Raw genomic sequence first — 6,148 nt, forward strand, 5'->3', positions numbered from 1 at the left:
CCAGGTGGTTCTGATGCAGTCAGTTAGAGAACCATTGTTCTAGGGCTCAAGGCTTTGAGTCAGGGGGTTTTGTTAATATTTTTGTCTTGTTTTGTTTTGGGTATTGGGGGTTGAACCCACAGATGCTTTACCACTGAGCCACATCCCTAGCCCTTTTCATTTTTTTTATTTTGAGACAGGGTCTTGCTAAGTGACTAAGGGTCTTGCTACGTTGCTGAAGCTGGCCTCGAACTTGTGATCCTCCTGCCTCAGCCTCCTGAGTTGCTGGAATTATAAGCATGTGACACTGTGCCCAGCCAGGTTTTGTGTTTTAAATCTGAGACCAACTTGAGTTTGCCTTGAATTTGAGGCTAGACAAGTACCAGGCAGAGTCTGGTGCATTGCAGATGGTAACTCATCTGGTTCCTGTAACAGTCCCGCCAGTTTTGTAATCTGGACAAATCCCTTTGCCTCAGGCCTTGTTCCCCATCTATAAAATGAAATGGCTGCCCTAGGACATCCCCAAGGATCTCGTGGCCACTTGTTGGCCGCTGTTTGTTAGATTCTGAAGGCCTTGCTATCATTTACAACTGTCCCCTGTGGATTAGCCCTTCTCTACCCCAAAGATCAAAGAGAGGACTCCTACGTGCTGTTTCCTGTCCAATCCTGGTTCACAAAGATCGCTGGGTCAAGCTCTCCATCTAACAGGGCTAGTCCTGCTGTCCTCTCCCTGCCTTAGGATAATTTCCAGTGGCATAGTTTTTCCCAGGGTGTCCAAGTGGGGATGAGGCTTCAGAGTCTGGTTCTAGACAGGCCTTTCCACACAGGGAGGAAACCTGGATTGGGATTGGCTAAACATGACATGGCTTAGGGTGAGTGGACACGGCAAGGGGGGATTTGGAGGCTGAGAGCTGGAAGAGTCTTGAGGAATAAACTCTCTTTTGGTGCTGTTGAGAATTCAGCAACTTGGTGTTCCTTTAAATGACTCTTTCAGAAAGCTCTGGGAACAAACAATAAAGTTATTTACCACTTTCACTTCCCTTGCAAGAGTTTCCTGGAAGAGTGCACTTAGGTTGAAAAAAATGGTGGAATAATGAAGTTAATGTGGACAGAAAGCTGTGTGGGGCCAAAGGAGATTGTGAGTTTCCCCAAAATACCATGCTGGACACTGGAACCAGGATTTGAAACTGCCCTACCTGAAATGTGCCAGTCTCTTCTCAGAAAGCTAGCCAAGGGGCGGGGTGCACTTCTTGGAGGGTGAGTTGGCAGCCGTCCCAGAGAACCTCAGCAGGGTTCTGGGAGAGTTGCCAACACCAGGAAGGGCAGCCTGGGAGAAGACCGGGGCTGTGGGCTGCTGGGCAGGAAAACCCTACGGCCCACAAGTAGCCAGACTGTGCTCCGACTGGTGTCTTAGGGCCTGGCAGCCTGGCCCCACCCAACCCTGGGAGAGGAGAGCCCTCATGGAGGGCCTAGTGTTTCCTGGCCTAGGCAGACACTTGTATCTCGCTCACTTACTTTTAGCAACGCCCATCTTGATGGCTACATTATAGACTAGGAGCCAGGCTGAGGGGCTTGGCAAGGCACCAGGAAGCAGCAGAGCTCTGGCTGGGTTAGACTCCATGGCTTCGCTGCTGCAAGTCCAGGGCCTTTGCCGTGAGCCCAGCCTCTGAGAGCCCGACCAGAATAGAATAAGTGACTGATCGTTTTCTCCAGCTGACACCCTCTTTCTTCTATTGTGGGTCTGTGATTAGGTCTCTGAACCTCTCCTAACCTACTCTATAAATGGGTGCTAACAGTGCCTCATGCCTAATGCCAGCACCTCCTGCCAGTTAACCAGCACATACGGAAGGTAAGGACGTCAACTGCCCGCCTACTTCACACATGGACAGCCTCCTTCACAGCCACTCACACCTGCCCTCGGTGGGCACAGCCTTCAGCATCTGCCAAGAGCCTCGCCCCTCTCGTGGCAATGCAGAGCTGATGCTGCATCGCCCTGGGGGCTGAGGGGAGATTTAAACCCACAGGGAATAAGAGATTACAGTTGTCCACTGTAATCCACTGCAGCAGCCCACGTTGGACCTCCCAGGACAATGGATGAGGCCAGGTGCATGAGTCATCCAAACTCAAATCAGCAGAGGCAGCTGCACACCTTATTCACTTCCTGTAGATGGAAAGCACCTAAGTTAAGGTTCCTTCCAGGATGGGCTTGTGAGTCTGCCTCAGTGTTCAGCTCGGGGGTTGTCATTCACAATGCCATCTCCAAAACGGGCGCCATTTACAAGAACAGACCCCCTGAAGCTGTGCAAGGGGTAGTACTGCCTCTGGATCATTTATTTATAAGAGGATTGATCAGCTGCAGGCAGATTCCCAAGCTACCTCAGCCCTCAGTAAACAGCTGCATCGCCCTGGGGGCTGAGGTAGGCACCAGGAAGGAGCAGAGCTCTGGCTGGGTTAGACTCCATGGCTTTGCTGCTGCAAGGCCCATACCTCTGCACCTTAAAGAGTCCCTCTGCACCTTCACAAAGTATGCAGAGGATCATTCCAGATCATCTGCTGCAAGTCCCAAATGACTCTCCTTCAATGCTGAAGCATCACAATGGTTTTCCAGGATTGCTGTTACCTGCCCCCTGTTGCCCCTCTGGTTTCTTTCCCTGCATGCAAAATACACCAGCTCCCAGCCAGTCCCCTGACATCCCAGGAGCACTCATGTCTCAGGGACTGTGCGTTAAATTCCTTGCCCACAGTCCCATGGCCGACTCCCTTATTCTCTTCAAGTTTTGCTCAAATTAAGACCTACCATAGCCACCCTCCATTCCATCCCCAGCACCTCTCCATCTCCCTTAACTGCTCACCTCTGTCTTCACCCATAGTGCTTATTATCTAATAGACTCCATACTTAATTTTTTCTGTGGCTTCGTGTCTGTTTAATCTTTGTCTTGGTCTCTGCTGTGTCTCCAATTCTTGAGCAATGTGACACATAGTAGGTACACAATGTCTACTTACTGGTTGGCTGAATGAATGCAATGCCACTGGTGTTTGAAGACCTCTGCTTCGGAGAGAATTGCTATCTGATGGGAACTATCAGCTCAAGTTCTGATCCCACATTAAATACCTGAACTTTCCACCAAGGGCAAAAAACTAGGAAAAAAAACTAGAAGGCCCCACCTAAGCTGGAGGAGGTCATTGAGCTGTGACTGGCCATCCCAGAGAGCTGCTACCTTGTCCCTAGGGGCTCCTCTACCCACCCTAGAGATGTGTATTTCCTGACACAGTGGCCTGGGTCTTTCTAGTGCCCATCCAAGAAGCTCTGTAACCAACCAGAGTGTGAACCCCAGCCGAGAGGTGGGCTTCCTCAGGCATCCCCCAGTCCTCCAGGGTCTCTCCCTCCCCTCCTCAGGAAGACTCCTTACAGCTAAACTCTTCAGAGGATAAGGCAGCCTGAGAGAGCACTCTTCCCACCGAGTTCCTGAGGGAGTATTCCAGAACATTCCAGAGGGAAATGGAGTGACTTGCCCAAGCTCGCTGGGAGTTGATGGTAGAGCCCAGACGATGGTCCAGGTTTCGTGGCTCCCTGCCCCGGGCCTTTCTCTGGCCCTCCCTGGTTCCTGGCGTTTGGGAGCTCCCTACTTGGCATTCTTGGCCTCTCCTCCATGGCTACTGCCCCCCCTGGCTGTGCCATGGAAGTGAGTCAGCCATTAGTGCCCTTGTCATTTAAAAATTCAGATAATGACTCTAACCTACTTTCTCGAGGTCAGCTCACTAGTACACGTTTTAAGACATTTTGAAGGAAATGCTTCTCAGAGCCTCCTTCAGAAGAGTGATGGGTAGGTACCTCGTGGCTCCCAGGAAAGGGACCCAACTCCTGTCTGGGCTGCAATAAAGAGATGCTGTGGGCAGTGTGCTGTGAATCTGATTCCCAGAGACTACCACCCCAAGACCCCTTTCCCCTTCCCCAGGGATTCTAAGCCATTTCAAAGTGGCGGCTACCCCAGTGGCTTTCCTTACCCCAAAGACCCGTGTGCACTTCCAGCCAGAGCAGGAGGAGGCTGAGTCTCCCACGGGAGATGCCTGGCATCCCCACCACAGGGGAGCTATCCCACAGGGCACTCTTTGGCTTCATGCCAACCCTTATTCTGGCCACCTACCAACTTTCTCAGGTACCTCAGAACATGCCTCCAGCTCTCCTCAGAGAAGAGCGTGGGGCCGGCACAGGCCTATACATTCAGTCAACACCAGGAAGAATGCTGGGATGGGCCACACTGCAGTGAGAGAGGTCTCTGCTCTTGGAGGTGCTATGAACTCAATGTTTATGTCCTTCCAAAGTTGATAGTTGAAGTCCTACCTACCCTCCATGTGACTGTATTTGGCGATAGGGCCTGAAGGAAGTAATGAAGGATAAATGAGGTTTTAAGGGTGAGGGCCTTGATTCCCTGGGATTAGCATCCTTATAAAAGATACCAGAAAGTGTCTCCCTCATGCACACGCAGCAAGGACAGGCCACGGGAGGACACAGCAACAGGCAGTATCTGCAAATCAGGATAAGAGCCCTTGTCAGAAAACAAATGGACTGGAACCTTTATCTTGGACTCACCATCTTCCAGAACTGTATGGAATACATTTCAATTATGAAGCCACCCAGCCTGGGCTATTTGTTATAGCAGCCGCATGAGAGGAATACAAAGGGAGAAGGCCCTCCACTAGCTGGGAGGCAGGCGCAGGAAGAGGAATGACTACTGCATCATTGCAGACAGCTGTTCTCGTGCCCTGCCACACACTGGAAGCAACTGGAGATCTGCACACCCTTTCTGAACTGGACCCCACCCCGGAATTGTAGGTTGAATTGTGCCAGGCTGTGACTTGAGCATGGGGAATGTGAGTGTTAAAATCTCCCTGATGAGGGGCCGGGTTGTGGCTCACTGGTAGGGCGCTTGCCTGATATATATATATAAATCTCCCTGATGATTCTAAAGTGCAGCAAAGTCTGGGAACCACCAGCCTAAGAGCTATTCCAAAAACATGGGAGCAGAGAGAAGAACATGGGAGAGGGGACAAATGGATGGGCAGGTGAGAGGAGTGGACAGGAGTACTCAGGCAGAGGGCACAAGAAAAGACAGGACAGAGAGATGCTCATGGAGGAGTCTGTGTCTGGTGATGGAGGGGGAAGCAGTAGGATTTGCAGGTGCACAGGGCCTGGTCCTGAGTGGCTTGGGTGGCGTGTGGAGGAGGTCAGGGTTAAAGCAGGAAACGCCTGGAAGCCCACAGAGGACCGTAAGCAGGGGAGGGACACAACGACATTTGGGAAGATTCCTGGGGATGGTATGGTGCACAGGCCACAGGAAAGGCAAACCTTCATTCACTCACTCTTTCTTCATGTCTCCCACACTTGACCATGAGCTCTATGAGGGCAGGGCCCTCGTGGAAAGGAAGAAGCCAAGAAATGTCCTGCTAGTGATTCTCTCCCTTGCCCACACATTAGAATCATCTGGGGAAATTTGAAAGCTCACAAACACACAAGCCCTATTCACAGGGATACAATTTGATTGGTCTGAACCCATTGTCAAGTGAGATTCGATTTGTCTACACAAGAGTCTCAGCACTGGTAATTTTTTTTTTAAAGATGTTTATTTATTTTTTTAGTTGTAGTTGCACACAATAACTTTATTTATATGTGGTGCTGAGGATCAAACCCAGGGCCTCACACGGCTAGGCAAGCGCTCTACCACTGAGCCATAGCCACAGCCCCCGCACTGGTAATTTTGTTTTTTTAAACTGGCCTTATGTGATTCTAATGTATGAGCCAGGTTTGGGAACCACAGGTCTCTAGAGATGAAAGAAGTTTCGAAAGGGAACAGACTCCTGACCCCTAATTAGAGAAAGGAGTGGACCATTCACTTTATTTCATCTGCCTAGAACCTGGGATCTTCATTCACATGAGAAAAATCTATTGGTGGCATCTGATGGGTGCCTGACAAGGACTTGAGATGGAGGGAGGGTGATGATGGACAATTATAGAGACATTTGCTGACCATCTACTGAGCGCTGGGCAGAAATTTTTACAATGTCACATTTACTCTCCTCAAAACCATCTTTAAAATGCAGAAACCGAGACTCAGGTACAGGTGAGACACTTGCCCAGGGGTAAACATCTGGCAAGTGTTTAATTGTTTAA

This window comes from Marmota flaviventris, chromosome 4 (assembly GCF_047511675.1).
Source record: "Marmota flaviventris isolate mMarFla1 chromosome 4, mMarFla1.hap1, whole genome shotgun sequence".
In the NCBI taxonomy this organism is placed as follows: Eukaryota; Metazoa; Chordata; class Mammalia; order Rodentia; family Sciuridae; genus Marmota; species Marmota flaviventris.